Raw genomic sequence first — 24,137 nt, forward strand, 5'->3', positions numbered from 1 at the left:
GTTATTGAGTTTTGGAATATGCCTGTAAAGTGAGTGCCTTTAAGCGCAGTTAACGTGTCCATTAGTAGAAAGTACGAATCGACAGAGAGTTCCAGAATATGCGTGCAGGACCCTTTACTTGAAGCACTTATCGCCATTATTACGGGCGGTTCCTTCCCCTGCGATCTCGTGTGCTGAAGAACTCGCGTAGCGCGGCGCTCTATCTCCTGTCGCTGAAACCAGCGGCTCAGGCAAGTGCGTCTTGGTTTTTAGGGGTAGTTCCGAATATCCTTCCCACTTCGGAGTGCCGCAGCTAATAAATTACGAAATAATTAGCGTTGACAATTTGCCATACCTGTTGTAATCCAAGATTGTTGGTTAAAATTAAAATCGTACCTGAAATATATGTGATCAATTCCGTATGAGGCGGCATAGACGCCTGGATCATACGCCGTCGTCGACGCTTGTAAGCATTGCGGATGGTCGCCTCGCACGGGGCTTACCTTTCCGCTCATTGCAAGCGGCGCACAGTGGTCTTACATCGGAAAAAGCCGCACATTAGTCCAAAATGACCTTTATAGAGATAGATACTTGAAACTTTGCGCAAATACCTATAAATGATTATCAATTATAGATTTGTACGCCATTTTACATCAATGTGACCCGTTCCTGAGATACAGTGGTCCAAACATGACCAATTTTTCAAAAACAGGTGCGATCTCGTTTTTCTTTAAAAACCTATAAATTAAAAGCAGGTGGTGTTGCGTTGGTATAATTGTTATGGAATAAGAAACGCAATATTTCTTTGACTGATGCTTTGCCTATAATTTCCGCGAATTTTTTTCCGTGATTTTGGCTCTAAGCTGTTTAGTTTTGCAACGCGAAATGGCTGACCAGTTTTTCATGTGAAATTTGACATGAAGTACAAATCATCTTTCGTTTAAGAAATATATACTCGGGAAATTGGCATTGCAGTGTGAATTAGAGATTTTTTAGATTACTAAGCAGAAATCTTGGAAAAAAGTCTGCGACGAAGGAAATGAAAATGATTTTTCGATCGCGCGTCAAAGTTGAGGTTCTCGCCGCGGGACCCAGAAGCGCGAGGAGATAAACGAGGTTGATTTTTCAATTTTTGTGAAGTTTTAATCTTGAAAATCGTCATTTGAAGCACAGCAAGTCTTCAGTATTAACATAAAACACAAAAGAGAGGATATTAACCAGGATTATTGATCGATCGACTTTACCATTTAACGCATTACTCGAGTGAAAATACTAAGGATTGGATATTTGTCGGAACCATCCCACGGATAAGAAATACGTTTCGGTTACTGAAGTAGGGTTAAAAGATTAATTCCGCATGCTTAAGAGAGAGGCAAATAAACTGTTTCCGCGGAAGGCAACGAGTGATACCCTTTCCTGCCTCGCTGAGGAGGGTCGCGAAGAAAGGTTTCCGCGTTTTATGACGACGCACAGCCTGTAAAGGAATTTATTTACGGATTATACCGCAAGGGGTTCCCTGGTGATGATGGGCGAGGATTTTTACAGATTATTTAACCTAAAGCAGCAGACATGGAATTAAGTACTCAATTCAACTACAGTAAGATTCATTAGCAATAAGCAAGATCTTAAATTTGAAACGCCTCAAACTTTTACCATTTTCGTCATTCAGCCAGAAATTTGGCACCAGGGAGCTACTAAATAAATAAACATTCACTGGAAGAATCCGCCTGTTCCCAACACTCTTTATATTGCGAATGGCCAGAACTCCCGTCAAAGCCATGTTTGCATATTAAGGTGCAGTTCACCTCATTGTAGGCCGCTAGACCAGTGGATTTACATGTCAGAATCCTTGATGCAGTGTGGTTTGATGGAGAGATTCACTTCGCATACGTTTCCCGTGATACGTATCGCTTCTGGGTAAGCAGCGATGATAGCTGTTAACACTCGTGCGTAACCGGGGTACAAAATGTGTCCGTGAGTACGAGCAGAGAGTCTTACATCCATTGGGCTGATATTTTTGCGTCCCCATTTGTGATTGTCAAAGATAAAGCCTCCTCTGAAGAACATCTCTTTCTGCACCTCATCACTCTTTCTCCTCTTAGACTAAATGCTCCCTTAGCTTTAGTGGGAGTTGTTGTCGTTACTTCCGTAGTTAACGGCTGTAGTATCTCCTTCCTCCAGTAAACAAAGAGAGGTTGCTAATGCCAGCTCAGTTACTGAGGAATTACGTTTAATGCTTTGAACGTTTCTTCTTTTAGATCGGTCATGCGAAGAAGTAAAAACTTTCGCCATCCACCCCAGTGAACCTAACAGCAGTAATTGTAAGTTATAGAATATTTGTATGTGTAAAACAAAGTCAAAAATCGTGTTGGTTTCACCATTTATGACTCAAGAACGGCTGCACCGATTTTGATGATTTTTAAGTCTTTTGATTCCTCTCGGATATAATATTTAAAAAAATAATAAACATTAAAAAATAGTAAAAGTCCTCGGAAAAAATTAAGCTTGATGTAAGGGGTATTGTTTTTAGGAGTTGGTACCACTGCAAAGGTTGTCAAGTTGGTCAAAACTAAATTATTTGTTTTGTTTTTACAAATTTAATGACCTAGCTTCTTAGCAATGTAAAAAACATTTTAATAGTTAAAATATGTTAACAATATTGAGCAAAGTCCAGCTCGAATTGACTCGTCAACAAAGTCGAACTTTTCCGAACTGAGAGATATAACTAGCGCACCACAATTCATGCCATATCAATGCAGCTTATTTTTACGAGGTTTTGAGCGTAAGTCAAGCATCCGCCTCAAGTGACTTTAATTTTCCCCACGAAGGGACAAATAAACTCGCTTTTGCTGCGGCCTGTTACGGTCACTATGGAAGGTCGTATATTTCTTGTCTGCCGTATGTTACTTGAGAATCGTTCACTTTTCAGTTGGCTAGATAAGCAATATTTCCACTTTAAAGTATAAACGAGCGCATGGTACGTAGGTTACAATATGAAAATATTTTTTATAGAAGAGATACGTTTTTCTGACTTAAAAAATAAAATAAATTTCTATGAGACAGACAGTCTCTATATTATTCAATCAAATACAAAAAACGTTGAGGGCATATTCCACTGTAACACTCAATTCATGCTTAATATCTTAACATAACGACTTAACGAAATACAATAAACTGCAATTAACTACGTTTTAATTGATGAAGTATTACATAAAGGGAGTAAACTCTGCAAAAAGCATATTTAAAAATACCAGTTTCTGATCAAACTCATCGCAATTTGGATTCATATGGAGCATTGAATATTTATGTGACTTTTACCAAACAAGTTTGATAAATGTACTATCAACATGGTAATTATTAATTTCATAAACCAACAAAGATCAAACGCATATTAAACCCTATGTAGCGTGAGCCGATGAAAGATTTTCCACCCAGAAAACCATTTTTCTGATTGAAAATCATAAATTTAGGAGTCAAATGCAGGTTTCCTCAAAATAAATACAAAAAAATCGGAGAAGAAATGTGCCTGAATAGGGTATTGAACACGGGCCCCCCATGCGTAATAACAGACTATCGAGCAGGCTAATCGGTTGCCATGATAAATATTTTTAAAAAGTTTCTTAATTATTTTTCACATTCCTCAACCAATTTCTTGAAATATGAATAAGGTGTGATTGCGGTTACCCTTCGTAAGTTTAAGATAGGATGATAACACATAACAGAATTACGTAAAAACTGAATATCAAAATCTAGTGCGAATGCGCAAAATGGAGATTCTTCGCATGAATCGGGGCTAGTGTGACGAATTTTATCGAAAGATTATTTATCATTATCGCGAATGATACAACTTCAGGAATACCTTTTTTTAATTTTTACCGACCTATCTTTTATGAAAGGTTTGTTTAGAAATCTTTCGACTGCAATCGTGTATCGGCTACAAGATAGTAACTACAGTCAACAGCACGAATCATCATCTAAAAATGGCATTATGTGCACTTGTTAACTATGAAATTAATGACAACCACACTTCCGATTTTGATAACACCGAAATTTCATTTGGAGACTGTAGTTTATCAAGAAAAATGAGTAATTTCATACCTTATATTTGTCCTCTTTTCGTTTGAATAAACGTATTTGATGTAAACAAATTTTTTCCTTTACCTTTCTTTCCCTTGGGATATAGCCTTGTCGCGGTGGAAAGGATTACGCGTTCCTATGACCCCTAGAGATGCGCTGGCGGGATTACTTAGCATTTATTCCCGGGAGTGCCACCCATGTCAGATAGGTCGAAGGGTAGGAGCCAGACGAAAGGTAGTCCACGTGATGGTGTCACGTAAAAAACACTGTTGGAATGGAAGTGGGAAACCCTACCAACTATCTCTTCCCTGAAAGCATGGAGTTTGATCAAACCAGCCTCGGATGGAATCGCGAGAGCCAGCCCTTAAGGGCGGGTGTTGCAGGTGGCAGTGAGGTCGACAAGATCCTCGGGGTCCTTGACATGCGAAATTCTTGCAGAAACATATCACCATCATCTTTTTCAGCATCAGCAGTAGCATCCAAGGAGGAGGATAAGAAGATAAAGAGGATGGAGAAGAAGAAAAATGCACCAATGAATATAGGGACGTGGAATGTGAGGACAATGAGGAGGCCGGGTAAACTAGAAAATAGAAAAAGAGAAATGCAGAAAGGGAGGGTAGATATCTTGGGTCTCTCCGAAGTTTGGTGGAAGGATAGTAGGGACTACTTAAGTGACGGGTACATGGTCATACATAGAGGTGGGGAAGAAAATCAACGAGGGGTAGCTTTTAGTATTAATTAAAGAGGAAGATGGGTATGCGTGTGGTAGTGAGCGATAGGATTCTGATGGTAGAAATGGAGGCGCGGCCCATCAATCTAGTGGTGGTTCAAGTTTACATACCCACATGCAATCAAAGGGAGGAAGAAGTAGATGAGGTATATAAACAGCTCGAGAAAATAATTAGAGACACACCGGGTAAGAAAAATCTGGTAGTGATGGAGGATTGGAACGCCTCAGTCGGGGAAGGGAGGGATGGACACGAAGAAGTAGAAGTCGGATTATGAATTCGGAACGACAGGGGAGAGAAACAATTTATTCATCACAAACACTTGGTTTAATTATCATAAAGGGCGAAGGTACACATGGAAAAGTCCAGTGGATATTGGGAGATATCAGATAGACTATATCGTGGTAAGACATAGGTTTAGAAATAGTGTAAAAACTCGCGCAGATTCCCTAGAGTGGATGCAGATTAGACCGTAATCTACCTAGTACTTAGTAGTACTTATGAATGGCAGCGTAACATTCAAAAGACATATTAAAGTTAGGAAGACGAGGAAATGGAATGTAGAGGCTATGAAGGGGAGTATGAGGAGAGAATATAAGGAACTTATTGAAAATATCACCCGGGAGATTGCAAAGACAAAGACTGTAGAGGAAGGGTGGTATAATATTAAAACTGGAATAGTCAAAGCGGCTGAGAAGTCAATTGATTACGTTGACAGTAGAAGGATAATGAAGCCGTGGATGACGGATTACATGATAAGGGAAATGGAAGAGAGGAGGAAGTGGAAGAACGTAGACACAGAACAGGTCAAAAGAATGTATAGACAAATTAATAATCGATTACGCGTGAAAATAAGAGAGCAAGGGAGACTTGGAGGAAAAGAACGTGTGATGAAATAGAATAGTTTCGAAAGGAAGGAGAGGTATGCGCGTTGTAAGTTAAGGTTAAGTCACTATCGGATGGCAAAAGAGGGAAAGCCATGTCGAAAATTACGGCTAAAGATGGAAGGATGCTAACCGAGAGAGAAGAGGTACAGAGTAGATGGAAGGAATACGTGGAGGATCTGTATGACGGGAGGAACAGACCGGAGAGATTGACTTAGGAAGAGGAATGTGTAGTGGAGGAGGATTATCTTGGGCCGGAGGTCGTAGATGTGGAAATCGAGAGAGCCCTTCGTGATATGAAGGCTAGGAAAGCAGCGAGCGTGGACAATATCCCATTTGAGCTGCTGAAGAATCTAGGGAGTGATAGTAAGAAAAAAAGGTTTTTCGAGCTAGTTCATAGGATCTATGAGGAGAAGTGTTGGCCGTAGGATTTCGTGGAGGCGGTTATAATTCCGCTAACGAAGAAGATGAAAGCTGTGGAATGCGGAGACTATAGGACTACTAGCCTAATATCTCATGCGATGAAAGTGGTGCTGAGGATATTGAACAGACGATTAGAGGCGAGGGCAAACGAGTATTAGGGGGAGGATCAGTTTGGTTTTAAAAAAGGGAAGTAAACTCGTAACGCAGTAGTAATAATGAGGTCCCTCGTCGAGAGGAACCTAGAATATGACCAGGACGTATATGCGTGTTTCGTGGATTTTGAGAAAGCATTTGATAGAGAGAAGTGGGTAAAGTTAATGGATATTCTCAAGAAAATATGTGTAGATTGGATGGATAGGCGACTGATTCGTAATCTGTATTATGGCACAGGCTGCGCAAGTGAGGGTAGCGGACGGAGAATCTGGGTGGGCAAGCATGGGCCGAGGAGTAAGACAAGGCTCTTCTCTATCGCCGGTGCTCTTTACTTGCTCGCTGAGGAGAGGGTAGAGAAACGTGGGATAAGCTGGATGCTGGATTGAAAGTGGGAGGAATGATGTTTAAATTGGTGAGGCTTGCGGATGATCAGGCGTTAATTATCTAGTCAGCAAGGAGGCTTCAGGCTCTACTGGATGCGTTAAACGAGCGTTGCGAGGAGTATGGGATGAGGATTAATAACAAAAAGACCAAAGTTATGCGGTTTTGTAAAGCATCACGCGCGAGGAATGTGAGACTTAAGATAAAGGTGGGGGTGAAAAACTTTCGCTGGTTGAGCAGTTCCACTATTTAGGCAGTACGTTAGAGGAAAACGGATACAGTAGTAAGGAGATCAGGAAGAGAATTGCAGTAACAAAGGAGGCGTTCATGAACAGGAAGGAGCTTCTGAGATGTTCGCTATGTAAGAATTTAAAGAAAATGTTTGTGAAGAGTCTGATCTGGAGTGTAGCTCTCTACGGCGCAGAGACGTTGACACTACGGAAGGAGGACGAGAGAAGACTGGAGGCATTCGAGATGTGGGTGTGGCGAAGAATGGAGAAGGTACAATAGACGGAAAGGAGAAGGAACGAACAAGTGCTGGACATGGTGGGTGAGGAGAGGCAGCTATTAGATGACATACGGAGGAGACAGAAGGTTTGGATGGAGGGAGTACTTAGCGGGAAGGGGATGTTGAAAACAGTTTTCGAGGTTAGAATTTTATGTAAAGGAGAGATAGGAGGGAAAAGATTAGCATTTTTAGATTGGATTAAGGGAGTTGGCCTTATTGTGAATTAAAGAGGTTGATGGGGAGGGAGGATCCCAAAATCCTTCTCAAGTACTCCATGGAAACCTACTTTAATTGGAAGAATACTTAAAAAATGGAAAGAAGCCATTAAGAAATTGACTTTTCAAAAATTATTTTGTAATTTTCCTACCTTATCTTCATTTTATTTTAGTTTTAATTCCTTTGTCTTCTTTTCAATTTTGCTCCTTTTGTTTGCATAAACAAATATGTTGCTGTGGTTATTTGTTTGTATCTTCCTTCCAATGATCACCGCACCGCCATTGGATTTCGGTGGCCATTTGAACACTAATACTCATTTTGAAATGAATAGGCAAATAAATAAAGGGAAATTTAGTGTTTTCTCAATTTTTCCTTGGGTTTCACATAGTTTTAGAGGGGGTCGTCATAAGACTTTTTGTGATATCTCGTCTCGTTCACCCCGAAAATTGGTATGAGTGAGTGAGTCAGCCACTGGGTGGTCGTAAGTGGGCTTTATAGTGTATAGATAACTTAGTCATCATGGCGAAGGAATAAATTGTCTAGAGGTGAGGAAATATCTGGATGAAGAGGAAGGAAAGTGTGTTTTTGACTCCTAAGCTTCAGAGTTGAATCTCGATGAGGGTGCAGATCCCTTTTTTATCAGATCCAATCCATCAATGACCGTTGGCGAGAGAGTGAGGCGTGAAGGGCGAGTTTTCTCATGTGATGTGATGTGGGGATGAGCAGTGCAGGAGAAAAATACTGCTAAGGTTGAGTGCATTACATAGGGGCAATATATTTTGTGACAATTAGCCGCAGAATATTGCTAGCAGACCACGGTGATGGCGGGGTTAATCCTTTGTCTGCTAATCTAGGAACGCGGGTTCGAATCCCGCGCATGTGAGTTTTTCAACTCCCTAGGAAAAGATTTATGTCTAGTTCTGTTTTATTTTTCCTTATGAAACCTGGAGGAGCAACAGATTTGACTGAACGCAATATTTTAATCGCCTTTTTTCAGTGTGTAATGGAATATCCATCACCTATTTAGACAATTTGACCTGTATGACCTAAATAATATATAGCCCTGTTTCTAATATTCACCACCCCAGCAACTCCATTATTTGGCCTAAACATCGGGGGCGGGGGCTACAACGAATAATAACAATGGAAGACTAAAAATTCCTTGTTTTGGGGTCACATCCATATTCAGGCGGGACTCGAACTTGCGACCTTCAATTCGGCCGGCCAGGACCGTCACAGCCCGTGGTCGGCGAGGCTTAATCGATGTTTTTTCATTTGCAGTGTTCTCTGCGTTTTTAGTGTAAGATCTTTGAATCATTGTGCGGGAGAGTTCGATAGTTCGTGCAAGACTGCATTGCGTTTCATGGGGGGTCATTGTTCTTTCCAGCTCATTGCGCCGAAATGCTAGCAGTGGAATGGTGAGAAGAAATGGTTGTCAATGTCCCTCCTCAAGATATAGAGAATAAATAATGCGTGAAAGTGTGTTGGGAGGGAACGTCGGGGGAATGTGGAATGCATTTTCTGCTTTCACGACAGCCGTTCGGAGTAAGATCTTTTACTGGTGCGTGGTGAGTCGGCATTTTGTGTGTGAGCATAGATGAACATGATGCAGTGCAGAAAATTAATGTTTTTGAACTTCATTTTCTTGCATTAACACGGAATGGAAGGTTCGAGTGTTTACTGAGAATTGCAGATGGATGCTTTCCGCATCTTTGTCAATGAGAAGATCAATCAATCGCCTTCCGTCCTCGCTTCGCTGCCTACGGACCGAACATCTTCGCTATCATCTGCGGAACATTTATTCCCATTATATTCTATGTGCTCTTGAATTAGATCACAGATGACGGATTTTCTTTTGTTTAGTAGCAAATCAAAGAATAAATCGCGACAAATATTATGATTGTGCCTGTTTTATTGATCTATGCCTTCTGCAAAAATTGGCTCAGAGGATAATACTTCACTAGCCAGTGAAATATAAAGTCCTTCACCGCGCAACCATGAGGAGAACATCAAAATGCCATGCCGTATGCGGTTTGGGTCCGACCGCCGGGATGTACATTCCCAGTTCCAGTGATATGAGTCGCTGGTGGAGGGATGGTTGAACACGAGAAGGCCCACGATGTCTATATCAGCTCAAGGGTCAAAAAATCCGTCATCACAGTTGTTGTCCCCGAGTTCCATGATGTTTGCCATTGGCCGAGTGGAAAGGAACAAAGTCCTTCGCATCTGCCTGGACGTCAACTGAAGCCCGGATTCGACTTATTATTATTATGACCATGACGGTGGTTTCTTTCTCTTTGCAGACTCTTTCGTGGCTGGAAGGACGCGTGGAGGAGAGATCGGGCCCATTTTCAGGTACCTACGTGCTTCCTCTTGCCATTTCCTCTTTACGTGGAGAAGAAGTGTTTCCAGTGCATCTCGGGTGTGTTCGTTTTAGTCGTTGGTAGCCCAGCAATGCAAGTCAATGCAATTTGAGGTGGTATCACTGCAGCACGTCTTCCTTCTCTATGGCCGTCTCGATCGTCAGCTCCTCGCGCTGCCTTCTCATCCGATTTTTTTATCTCCATGACAATATTTCTCTCGTTTCCATAGTGAGAGGCCTCCTAACCATCTCCTATCTCTTTTCTTTCCCTGTCGTCCATTTGATCTTCAACACCCTCCGCCACCGCTACGTGTCAAATCAAAGCTCCTCACATCAAAGTTGTCTTCCGTGGCTTTCAGAATTCGTGGGTCGTGGAACGGAGCAAAACAAAACGAGGTGTCGGTCACCCCTGACAACAAAACTCGGGCAAAACTCGGTATCCACGAACTCCTCACATCAACTCTGCCCATGTTTCCATTCCGCGAAATGCTACTGCCCAACCGATTTTTCCCAAATTAAATGTCTCATTCAATAAGAACGAGGACACTCACAATGACACCAGCCTCCTAATTATCACACTTACTTGTTTAAACTGAAACCTTTTCATCTACCTGAAAGGTTTCTTCTCTCATTTCGTTTAGGCCATTATCTTAATTGCATTCAATAAGGTTGGCCTTTTATTGTAACACTTTCAACACTTGCTGTGGTCTGATAACTTAGGGCTTAATTATGTCGTAAGTAACGTGCATTTTTTCGAAAATTAATAGGGTAGTGAGCAACTGAGATGTAAGCAGTCTACTATAGTCGTGGGAGAGGAGTATTTCAATATCCACGGAGAAGATTTCTGAAATCTTTTTTCTCCGTCAGACTTTTTTAAGGATCGTTTTATGAAGCTTCATCCCTATTTCTGCAAGAACGTGAATAGTGAGAACTACTAGTTTTCTGCTGTATTTCTTTTTTAATATGTACCACCGACGCTCAGAGAACCCAAATGACATGTTGTCCGCCAGAATAATTCTAGGTAACCCATGAGCACTGAACATATCATCTATGACAGCTGGTGCATCTTTTTTTTACTTGAGTCTTCAAATATCAATCCACTTGGCATACCTGTGTATGAGGACAAAATAGCATTGACCGGAGTACTTACTAATGTCTGTGCCCACTTTTTCATATGGAAGGTTAACCACGGTGTAGGATTGCAACGATTTCTTGAAATTTGCTGGGCGGAACTTCTCACAGAATCCACATAATTTTATTAATCTATAATGCTAAGTGACTTTCCTGGGCAGTAAAATAACCCTCTAGCTCTAGCCTTCGTTTTAGTAACCCTCATGTAGCAACTTCATGACATAATATCTCAAAGCAGCTGTAACCACAACTTTTTCCCCAATAAAAATTAAACCCTCATCACTGCAAAGATTAGCTTTAAGCTTGTAGTATGGATTACACTCATGTGATAAAGTTTCTGGCCAGGCTGACTTTCAAAGATTATTAGTGTGACTCAAGGCCATATCTTTGGATAGGATGGATAGGACAACCTCCAGCAATTGTGGGACATCAGTTTCATGGTCTGTGACATAAAATCGGGAAAAATTATGGGAAATTTGCGTAAGTTTAACAGGTAGATAAGTAACATTTCATTGATACTTTAATAATTTCAACCTTAGTTACCGCAAACGAACAGCACCAACTTGATTCACTGGTTTAGTCAAAATTTATTAGAAGTTATTGTCACTCTGTACCAGGGCTGGCTTGTCGTAAATATAGTAGTGGGATTAGGAAGCTGCAAAATGGGCGGCTAACACCTCTTTTTCTATTTGTGAATAATTGTACTCACTACCGGTGAGTTATCTCGAAGCCATTTGCACTTGTTTGAGACCATTAGGACCTTCCTGAAACAAAGTACACCCACTTTTTGAGAGCATCCCATGGTTTAACTAATTTAGAGCCGGGGTCAAAGTTATCCACTATGGGGGCATTGTATACTAGATTTTTAATCTGTGTAAATGCCAATTTATGGCTTGGAAGCCCTTTCCATGCAACATTAGTTTTTTTTTGCAAATCAGGGGGGGAGGGCAAGTGTTGGGCGTATTTGGTTTGTCCGAACATGATTAAACATTCCGAACACTCTTGTGACCCTTTGCGATCACACGGTGGGGGAATGGAGTGCTTAGGCACGAACACAATCTGTCTCCTTTCTTTGGAAAATATTTGCCCTCCGAACTTCACCCGACATATTTCGAACTGGAGTTTGTCTCTGTTGAACTTGGCCCAACCACTTTCTCCCTCTCCAATGCCCCAATAGTGGATAACTTTGACCCCGTCGCTAAATTAGTTACACACACTCATCATGCTCAACTTGGGAGCTTTCAGTGCACAGAATGACATCAAAAAACAAAAATACACAAGAGTATCACCAGTATTTTCCTCAATTGCTATATGAAACTTTTCTGAGGCAGTGGATAACCTATATGACATGCGTAAATAGTTATAATCCCAAACGGGGTAGAGAGGCAACCATCGGAGGACGACCCTTTGTGGAGACATAGCAGGTGAAACTCTTCTTTTGGATGAGACACAGAATAAATATGTTTGTTGCCTAATTTTTCAGACAGCAGCTCATTGACGGAATTGCGTGATAATCCTCATGCATCACTTTGTTTAATTCAGTTGGGAACAGACACAATCTTAGTTTACCTGAAGGTTTTTAGGCAATAACCGATTTACTAAACCAAGAACTGGCATCGAGGGTATCTACCCTCTTTATAATACCCTTCTTTTTCGGCCGATCAAGCTCTAATTTCAATTCAGGCTTCATTGGACTCGGGACTCTCCTTGGGGATTTACACACACGGCTTCAGTTAATTCTGATGACAGTTTTACATTCTTTCGGTAAACAGCCTATTCCACAGAATATTGCCATATAATCTAACTTCTTTATCATATTATATTCTTAACGAGCATCTTTAGTACAGCTGGAAATATCGTGAACGTATTTTACCAGATTGAATCAACATGTGACTGTATTCACTGAAAGGGAGTGGTAACTCTTTGAATCCATAATAACAAACTAACCATTTTAAATTTCATTTTTAGTGGAAAATTGAGATAAACAACTCCTTTCGCGGGAGTAATAGTACCTCCCCAGACTTATATTTTAATTTTAGTGGTCTCCACTTTACTTTGGTGATTCACTTTTAGAGGCAATTGCAGTGGAATTATGTTTATCTCTGAGCCTGGATATAGTTTCATATATCCTTACAAATGAGGGGAATGTATGTCCTCAGCAGCTGCGATCGTTCGTTTGCGTCATTCTCTTACCCTGAGACGGAGAGCAGTTGTGGAATCCCCCGACGCTCTCCACAGCAGTTCGTCGTGCAACTCGCAACTCCGCCTTCTCCAGCGGTCTCCGCTTCTCTCATTACCACCGTCCTCCCTCCCCTCTCATTACTAATCTGCCTCTAATTTCCCCCCTCTTCATTTCTATTTTTTATCATGAGGCAAGTAAAATCCTAACCTCGAGTATTATCTCAGCATGGAGCACATAAAAATGTATCATCCATCAGGTCCATCTTTTGCTTGTTTTCGGCCAAGAATATCCTCCCCAAGAGAACCAAATTAATCGATAGGCTAGGATTTGTTGACGCAAATCGACTCTGTGAATATGGAAACGTAATGCTCTGCGAATCCGAACCCCGTTAGCTGTGGACTTGGCAGATGAAACTCAGTGCCCCTCGAAATCGCTCCTTGGATGGAATAGATGCCTCTGGGTTCTGACTGTTCGCCCCTCTGCATAACTGCCTCAGTTCAGATCACGGGGAACGCGGGGAAAATGTTCAGGGAAACCTACTGCATTCATAAATAACTGATTTCTCTTCTATCTCCGTTAGTTTTCAAATTTTAAAATGCATCATTTTACCTCCTCAAATATTGCTCAATGAAGACCATTTCCCATGCAAGATCTTTATTCACAGTTTAAATCTTTTTAACGGAAATCCTCAATTGTCGTTTAAAAGTATTTCATTCCCCTGCATTGCCTATTACTCTCAGTATATTTAGAGTCCATTAAGCCCGTGTGGCAATCTTAATTTTCATAGTTCATATGTTGCATTCGTCAGTAGATTTACGTCAATTGAATAAACAAATATCATCGTCATCCACTGCTTTCTTTCGCCATTCAATGCAGCGGCTGTTGTCTCTTGCGCTGCGTGGCCATCGCTTGCCTTTACATCGCTATTCACTTCTGACTGACTCGCACTGGAAATGAAAAAAAAGGATATTAACCCCTTCCTCTTGGGAAATATGTTTGCTTGAAAATGAAGGGTAGAAACAGAATGCAATATTGTATGCGTCAACGGCCAATTGAAAAGTTCTCCCCTTGTCCCAAATGAATGCATTGAGTAGCGTTCAGGTTTCCCGTCCAGAAAGAAACAGCTTTGGAAGTTAATGCTGCAGCCATAATGCGATGCGCACCTTTGGAACTTGTTGGATGTTGATTTCGTGTGTTTCTCTTTTGGATGTCCGATGCTCTTTTTTTCTCTCTTTCGCCTCGCATCACTCGTTGGGTGTCTTCTTCAAATCATTGACCTCGAGTCTTCGACCACTTAAGCATTTGAGGAACTTCTGAGGTGAGTGAGTTTGGTGGCAAAGGGTTTCAGGGCTCATCTGCGAGTACATAACCTGAAAATGTCAATGTGATAGCTTTATTTTCAAAGGAAGCCTTGTCTATCTCTTGTTAACCGCCCTCTAATTAACCAGCGGTTGTATTTTTAAAACAGATTCACGCGGATGATAACCAATTCACACGGAAGGACTCCTCGATTTTTTATGCCTCGGCAGTATCCAAATACCTCTCCTCAAAAACTTCTTGTTCGCGAAATGAGCTGTTTTTAAATACCGGTTATTAAGTTGTTTTATTTCTATTCGCAGGAAGCTGCAAACAGTGTTGTTTAATTGGACAGGCAACCACGCATACCAACTATATCGGATACGAACGCATGCCAACGATACCCAAGATATTGGATGAAGCAAAGAGAAATCGAAAACCCTGTTGTATATTGCAAAGGTACCTCCACTTAAAACGTTTAAAATGGCCATGGATCGTCATAATGGCCCAATAAGGGGCAAGCTAGCGTGCGCGTGCAAGCGTGCGTTGTGCTGCGGAATAATACTAATTTTATGTCATTTCATTTGGACGAAGAACTTTTTGAAGAATCTGTTGAGTTCCTTGAAACTTATCATAATGCTTGGATGGATGCTCCGAAAACTGAAATTCTACTAATTTGCTGTGAATCTGTGATTTTTTTACAGATTCAAGGCTTATGCCATCGAAGAGTTTCACATTAGATTTGTATCTGTCATAGTTTACCAAGATTTCAAATTATACAATTTTCCTCATAAGGCGGGCATAAATCTACCTCGAACCCCTAGACAACGAACGTCCTTCCATCAAGAACTTCCAAACACCATAAGTACTTAAAATCTTGCGATGGCGACATGACTGCAGTAATGCTATGATTTTCATTTAGGATCGTATCCAGAAACCTCACTACTGCTGGATACGTCATCAGACGGTGACGCAGCTGCTATAGCGGCCGAGTACCGCTACGATCACCCGCTGCAAAGTCTAGTGAGGTCCATGGCATGCTACTCGCTACTAGTTATATGGCCGCCGGGTTGCGTCTGCTTATCGTATCGAATTTATTATTAATAATTATTGATGATTAAAGGGCTATAAGCTCATGATAACCATTCCTTATTATACAAAAGTACGGTAGGAATGCTTCATTAACCGATTTTGATACCAATAAGTAAATATTTTACCTAATTTAACTACCAACAAATACTGTCGACAATACCGAGATGAAACCTCCTTGGCTTCGCCGTTTTAATTTTTATTAACTTCTGAACGGGTCCTGTCGTCCCTTGAAAATAATGTATAATTGAAGAAAACCAAATTAGGGACATATTAAGGACACATTATTACTACCCTGATGCTTGTGCAATACTTTTTACGTAAAATAACTGCTGTCAACACAGCTATGCTGAAACCTCTTCGGCTTTGCCATTCTAGTAGCTATTAACTTTGTTATGGACCATGGCTTGCCTTGAAAGCCATTTACATTTATATATACGTGCCCAAATAAAATTTCGATCACCCTCTTTGTGCCTGTGAAATCCACAATTTGCGCAAAATACTCAAAGCAACAAAGCGTCTTCCAGTCAGCTACATCATACTCAGTTACTGCTACTTATAAGTAATGGCAATTCCAAGCCATTGAAAACCACGTTCAATTACGTGAAAACATACCTATAATGATTTATTTTGTCACCAAAATGATGAGTAGGAGTTTGAGGTAATGTCTCAGAGGTCGGTGGAGCTGGCATTGTGCTTCTCCTGTCCGTTTACAATTACTCATGATATTCATCTGATAATTAATGTCACGTATATATTTGGGCGTTAAGATACAACACATAATTATTAATTTGCGGTTATGTCTAAAATATCTAACTACACTAATACCATCGACAGTTGTGCGAGTATATTTGTCACCCACATTGGCGAATGCGAAGGATTATTCAGCACTAACTACCATCACAAGGAATGAGTGCGCAAACTTTTCTTTATTAACGTCAAGAGGTCTTTAACTTTCGCTTTCAATTCAAAAAATAAAATGAACACACTTTACAAGCACACTTGTCCAGAAAGAGCACACACGAAGAAAGACAACGAGCAACGACACGAACTATTACTTCAATAATCTAATAAAAACTAATTGAAAATGCAACTTTACAGGAAAAGTACACACGAACAAAATCGGGAGCAACAACTCGTACTCTTAACTTCACAAATCTAATAAACACTAATTGCGAACTCATCGAATAAGTGATTAGAGCGAAAAATCGGAAGCGACTACTGGTACAACTTTGTAAGAGCACTACTTTTTACAACAGTAATTGTAACATGTGACTACACTTTATTTTAAAAAATCGTCAATAAAGTCAGCACCGAAACTTTAATGTCCTGAACAAAACTTGATGAGGTTACTCTTTCCCGCCCAGATTGGTGCTTGTTCGGGTGGCGGGGCCTTGGGCATCGGCCGACTTTCCCCGGCGGCAGAGCCGGGGTCAGCCGGTAATCATCGGCGATCGACGCTAGTCGAGACACTTGGTACACGTAGAGAGTTTTCTGAGCTCGCAGATTCGTCAGCATGTATCAACAGGTATCCCTTACACAATCCTCCAGCTCGCTTTCGGTACAATTAAAGTGACACCATGCGCAGCATTCACTACATTGGATCCCATTTCTCAGAGTCCCATGGCAAAATGTGCTCTTCACTTCTACCGATTTCGCCGACCTTCCGTTCCTCCCCAAAAGCACGCTGCCTTGCGGTCAACACGACCACCTCACCCGCGACCTCACTGCCCCTTACCCACAGCACGTCTTTGACCGCAAGGAACTGAATAGCATTCAAGATATAGTGAATTTAAATATTATCTTTTGAGCTATTATGTAAGATTTCTCTTATTTAAAAATTACTCTATGTAATAATTAATAAGTCCCTAAAACATTGTACTTAATTGTGTATTAACTGAAATTAAAGGATTTTGGGGCGGACTTGGACCGTACGAAGTTCACGTTTGACTTATCTCACGCATAATCAATTATTTCTTTGCAATTTGTGTTTATTATTATGGTACTTTTATTTGCATATATAGTGTGTTTTGCCACTTTGCCTGAATGCGGTCAGAGTCTGCGAATCATTTACATTTCCTTGCTTGCCTTAGGGTTTGCCACTTCCTGTCTCCTGTTTCAAACGTGTGGAACAAAATCTTTTCTCTTTCTTCCAAACCTTTCGAGCTTCCTATCTGAAGAGGTCATGGTAGGGACCTCACGTTGTATCCTCTACGGCCACAGCCTTTTCTTTGGATGAAAAATGTTACAGCTACTGCATTGAAATCCATTGTAACGACAAAAAAATTATTTTTTCCAACTCCACGCTTTCTTATTTTCTGATCCACGATTGCACTTGACGTCATCAAGGTCTCTTCTCTTAGTAGGAAAATAAAAAATTGCAGAATTTTCTCAAAGTATTATTTTTTGTAAGAATCAAGGTATCAAAATTCCACGCATTCAGTCCTTTATAATATTAAAATCCACTTCAAATATCCATTAATTTCGATTTGATCTGTTAGTCATCTGTAATTTACTAAAACTAATGTCACTGAAATAATTTGATTTTTCGTTTCCTGCATAAGGATTGCTAAATCCAAAAATAGACATCGTTAACTGAGAAAGCTCTGACATTCCTTCATCACATGCTTCATTTATTGAATCGCTTTCATATTCGGATTCTTTTCTAATCTCTCTATCCTATACATAGTCTTCTGCTGTAGCGAAAATTCAATGGGTTAGTGCCATCTCTCAATGTTTCGTAATTTTAATACTTGACAGCGTGAGAAAAACTTCTTCATTGAATAGTGTTAAAATTCACGAAATTGTAAGTCGTTTACTTATGTCTAAAACTTTCTATCCGCAGGGGCGTGCATGAGTTTGAATGGCCTTGAATTATTGTTTCGTACACGACCCGCTTGGCGGTGTGGGACTCATTGTTGCGTCATATCGCCCGCCATTGTTTTGTTCTCGACGCCATTCCTGGCTCCGTTTCGCATTGCCATTCGGCAGCAGCGGCTTTAGCCATTATGGTGAGCTCGGAAGTTCACGTGAGAATATCTCGATTGATCATTTCCTTGTAAAAGCTGTGCGCTGGAGAGTGAAAAATGTTTGGTGGAACGGCTCAAGTGCAAAAATTTCAATTTTACTTCATTAGTGAAAGTGATTTTCCAATTTAAATGTCTCGTGAAAGCACTGTAATTGCTTACCTTTACAGCTACTTTCACTGTAATATACTCAGTTCATATTAGCCTTAGTGATAATTGCAACCAAATATTCAATAATATATTTCCTCGTTTGCGATTATTTACGTTTTATATCTATTTTCTAGGTTTATTTGTAAAAGTACTGCGATTCTATGCTTTTCTATTTGTTTATTCTTTCGTTTGCGGTCATTTCCGTGCTCACTGCTCTTAGCTATCGGAGTGACTTCGGAGGATCGCTATAATTGTTCAAGAATTCATCTTTCCACTCAACATCCGTTATGAAGTACAAGCTTAGCCTTTAAAGCTCTCGAGGACTGCAATGAGCGCGCATGGCTCTCCAACCTTCATTTGTTCTCAGGGAGGACTTTTCTTTGTGAATTCCACGCAATGCTAGAGAAATAAGCTGGTTACCTCAGTGCAGATACTGCTTCGCCATTTGCTCCGACGATTAATTATGATGGGAAGTAATTAGATTTTATTTTTCAAGCAAACAGCTGCGTGCCAGCCGTTTTCACGCGGCCATGGCTGGAGTGCTCGCAATTCCACTTTTCGGGGAGACGACGCCAGTTGCTTCGTCTGCGTTTTAGAAACACTTCGGGATAATATGGCTATGGCTACTGACTTGGAAGAGTCAGGAAAATTGAAAAGGGATCACCTGGAAAAGTGGGAGGGATATTTTTACGATCAGCCTGGAGATTTGTTCATATCTCAGCCTTCTTTTGTCCTTTCACCCTCATTTGTACATATTTCACATTTCAAAATTTCAAAAAGAATTCATCTTGTGGAAGAGAGAGTACTTATTTTCCTTGTTAGAAAGAACCTTTCCTTTCATTTAGAAAGGTCAAATCCTGGGTACAAGTGTCGGAGGGTATACATAAAAAGCGAATTGCATCACTTGAGTGACGTCAAAAGTCACTCACTGCTCCTGTCGTCATTTTGTGAACATTTGGTGGATCCTGAGAATCCATTGCGAGGTATTATATGTGGTAAATATTTTTCTGTTGGCTAAAACGAGAAGAACCAACTTTTGAGTAGCGCTTCCAGAGCAATTGATGTTTTGGTATCTCGTAGTCACCATCATTTTTACCGCATCCTAATTACTATGAAAGTATAAAGAAGCACGTTGCTGAACTGATTATTACAAAGGAACTTATTCCTTTAAAATAAGACAAAAAGAACTTCTGACCTTGTCTGCGTGCCTATAACACCTAATGTGGTCATTTCAACCGCAGTATACAAATCATTTCAGGACGAGTTTGTTCCATGCTCATCTGGTGGTTAATATTCTGAGGATGATTTAATTGTCTAAGGGATCAGTTTTTTTAATTCGGAATATTTTCTTTGGAAAGTTTATTCCAAAATTGTGTGTAAGTCCGTCGACCCAATCCTACGAAGGATCACCTTTAGAAGGGTCGCAGAGTTTGTTCAAAACGTGTTAATAGACGCACTATAAAATCATTACCTCATACCATTTTATTCGGAGCCTCCGCCTGTCATTGCCGCGGAGGAATGATTTTTCGTAGAAATTATATCTTTTTTAAACGTTCTATAACACTTAAATGGTTTTGTGCACCTTTGTACTGTTTTTAATTTTGAAGTTTCAAATTTTAAGTAACATTTGTCAAATTATCTTCTTTATGATGGCCAGAACGCCTTACTTCTTATGATACATTCACCATAATGCAGCAGCGATAAAAATTAATATGAAAGCAAAATTTCGTTTATAAAGAATATTTAAACATTTGTTTTCATCAGGTTTTTTTAGTTAATTTACGAATTGCTAAGAACCATCTAGGATGATACTTTTACAATATTTTACTAATATTGTCAATATTTTTCATTTCTATTGTTAAAATAATGATATTTTGCGTAAATGTGGGCTAAACTGAAGAATTTGGCATGGAGTTAACGTGAATGACTCGTTTTTGAAGCTTACTCATGTGATGTTAGTTAAATGACGTGAAAAACAATAGCTAGATTATATTTAGACTAATTCCAACTCCCTAATGTAGGGCCTTTGGGATGAAAATAATACACTAAAACGAATACCACACTACTGGCAGATGAAATTTGAACCAATTCAGCCAATTGCCTACGCTCTCTCCTAATGAACCACAATGGCACCAACCAAGAATCGAGGAACAGTTAATTCTTTGAGATTTTAATATTTGCGGGGAAGATCTTAAAATATTCTTCTGATAGGCCATGATTCCTCTGTGGAGGGAGGATTCCTTCGGAAATATTACCTTTTTCTGCTCCTTGAATTTAATTTTGAATTTGTGAGCATTCCTCCCTAAGTATGAGGGTGAGTGCATGTTTTTGCCATTTCCTTCCACGCCCGCTCCTTCGTAAACCCTTTGAACGCCCTTTTACGGCTCTTGTACGCGACACGACAAGAGTATTAAAAGAAAAAAAGTGGACTGTATTTTTTTATTATTATGCGCCGGAAGTCCCACACCATCCAAAATCACCACTCACCTGAGTGTCGGGCTCCCGTCGATGTCCTCCTCAGGCAGCGTCGGCTCGAGATCCTCCCTACACGATGACACATTCACAACTGCCGTTCACGGCCAACAACCACGAGAACAATACTTTTAAACAATTAAACTCTCGCCCACGCCCAACAAACAACAAATCAGACGACTGGCGATTACAGCATAGGACTCCCAATGGCGCGAACAGATCTCCTTAATTTCAATGGTTTCCATCCCAAACACCATGACATTCTGTGACTCCCCACTAAGAGTATACCTGGCTGTCTTTCTTTGAAAATTTTCAATATTTGAAATATCTGTTTTATTTCTCATGACCGAATGAAGAGTTTTAATGATTTTCCCACCACCTGATCATCATGCATTCCTCATTCTACTTTGGATGTGATACCAACCCCCAAATTTTTACTGCCATTACGGCGAAATATTTCGAAATAGTTCGAAATATTTTCCCTGGGACCTTTTATTTATGGTGTGGTATTTGTTGGGGACAAACGGTAAATCAATAACCCGTTGCAGTCTATAATTGTTTCGTGCATCTGGGTCATTTTTCCTCTGTCTGTCTACAGAGTTCTCGCAGCATTAATGTTAAGAGGTAGAAACCTAAAATTGCTATTTCCGTGAACACTATTCTCAGTCACGTCTAGTACTTGAGACGCTCAGCCGTAGATTCTCTGCGTGACATTTTCTCAGAAAAGACAGCGTCTTTTGTTATCACAACCGAGAGATAATATGCCAAGAGCCATTTTTTACGTCTGTTTCTGAGAATACTACTTTGAACCATTGCGAGCTGTGAGATTTTCTGAGTGTTTATATCGTCGTCGATATTTTTTCTCATCTATATCTGCGCTTGTTACATTATACCTGAAATATGAGTCACGGGCCCCAAAATCTGTCCTAATGAGGAGGGTGTCATATATATATGTACTCGCTTTGCTCGCTGGGGGGGCTCTGCCCCCCCTAGGCCCCCCCCGAAAAAGGCCTGCGGCCTGTTATGCTCACTGTGGGAGGTCTTACACTTTTTGTTTGCTACTTGTAACTTAAGGATCGTTTACTTTTAAACTGGCTAGCTTAGGTATAAGCAATATTTCCACTTTCACGTAAAACGAGCGCATGGTACGTAGGCTACAATGTGAATGTAAATATTAATAAAGAGAAACGTTTTTCTGAGGGGCTAAAAAAGTAAAATAAATTTCTACGAGTTTCTCTAACTTATTCAATTCAAATACAAAAAACGTTGAGACCACGTTCCACTGTAACACCCAATGCATACGTAATATCATAACATAACGACTTTACGAATTACAATGAAAATCACGTTTATTAATTATTTTCCACAAAACTCAACCAAAGTCTTGATATACGAATAAGATGTAACAGCTGTTCCCCTTCGTAAGCGAATTACATTGGGACTGAATATCAATATCTAGAAACAAATGCGCCTTAGCATGAATTGGGGCTAGTATAACGAATTTTATCGAAATATTATTTATCGTGATCGCGAATGATATCACTTCAGAAATACCTCTATTTAAAGTTTTAATGAATCGGGATACACAAATATCTCAGCTTTAATATCCAACGCAATGCGCAATAAATCTGGTGAGTAACGGATATCAGCCTTTGGTGTACAAGACATTGTGAATGTCAAGATTTCGATAATTTTCGCAGTTGAATAACTTAGTCACTCAAGGAAATGTGATTTTCGAAAGACAAATAATTAAATAAGAAATACCTTTATTTGCACCTATCTTCCATACTGCATTATTCACTGCCTATTCACTCCTGCAGCTCACGGATAACATTGTACATTAAAAAGGACATTAACGGAAAAAAGAACGTAAACAAAATTAAAAAGTTATCACCATCACAAAAAATTAAAATAACATCATTTTCACCTACCTATATTATGTAAGACTTGTTTAAAAGTCTTTCTTCTACAATCGTGTATCGCCAACAAGATACGAACTATAGTCAACAGCACGAATCATATTTCTAAATTGGCATTTAGTGCACTTGTTAACTTTGAAATTCATAACCACCACACTTTCGATGTAATATACCAAAAACAACAACTAATTTCCTACCTTATACTTCTCCGCTTTGCATTTGAATGCTCTTTGATTTAAACAGATGTTTGTTCCTGCGAAAAGAAGACGCAAAGAAATAGACACTTCAATTATTACTTTCTAGATTTCCTTCCTTATATTTATCAGAGTTTCGTTTTAATTCCTTTATCTTCTTTCCCAATTCAGCTCCTCTTGTTTGCATAAACAAATATGTTGCTATGATTGTTCGTTTGTATGACCGCCGCGCCGCTTTTGGAATTTGGTGGCCATTTTTTAAACTAATCCCTATACTCAATTTTATATGAATAGACAGATAAATAATTGTAAATTTAGTGTTTTCATAATTTTTCCTGGGGTTTCAGACAATTTGAGAGGGGGTCTTCATTAGACTTTTTGTCGTATCTCGTCTCGTTCACCCCAAACATTTGTATGAATGAGTGGTCGTTAGGGGATTTTATGATATTTAGATAAAGGAATTACTCAGAGAGCCATTTACTCTATTTAGTATATGTAACGCAGCGAAAACCTTCGGTGGTCATTATGAAACACGGAAATGAAGTTGCTAAGCTAAGCTTAGAAGTGAAGGCCATCATCCATTTGGCCATGAGAATTATGCCGTGCCGCATCGATAGAATGCGCAAAATTATGTCTACTTTTCAGTATATTATTTTCCAACGCAATAAAATAGTAATTGTGTCAAAATAAGGAGTAATAAATGTTCACATTTTGCGCCTGCGATCAAAATGATCAATCAAGCGTTCTGGCTGAAATAACTTTTGAATTAGCTCTTTGGTGTGTCCTCAAATCATTGCAACAAAATAATTTCCTTCTGAAGAATGGGAAATTAAGGCAAGGAAATTCTTATGCGGTAAAAATGAAGCTGGCATGAGCATTTGAAATCTCCATCAATTTGTTGTGCACACTGACAACCGCTCGGCTGCCTTCGTTTGTCCTCCCAACCACGGAGAGAGCTCACACTAGG

General features: G+C 40.0%; 1 protein-coding gene across 3 annotated transcripts in view; it reads left to right on the top strand.

Moving 5' to 3' along the window:
- The window catches only part of LOC124158432 (putative polypeptide N-acetylgalactosaminyltransferase 9), a 488,889-nt gene that overhangs the window by 276,337 nt on the left and 188,415 nt on the right, over positions 1 to 24,137 (top strand). For 2 of the 3 annotated variants that reach the window (XM_046533517.1, XM_046533515.1), the window contains exon 3: positions 9,653 to 9,704. The exons of the other annotated variant lie outside the window; for it this stretch is intronic. The gene's annotated coding sequence lies outside the window, so the exon portion shown is untranslated. The remainder of the gene's footprint in view (positions 1 to 9,652; positions 9,705 to 24,137) is intronic. 3 annotated transcript variants of the gene reach the window in all.

This window comes from Ischnura elegans, chromosome 5, assembly GCF_921293095.1.
Source record: "Ischnura elegans chromosome 5, ioIscEleg1.1, whole genome shotgun sequence".
NCBI classification, from domain to species: domain Eukaryota; kingdom Metazoa; phylum Arthropoda; class Insecta; order Odonata; family Coenagrionidae; genus Ischnura; species Ischnura elegans.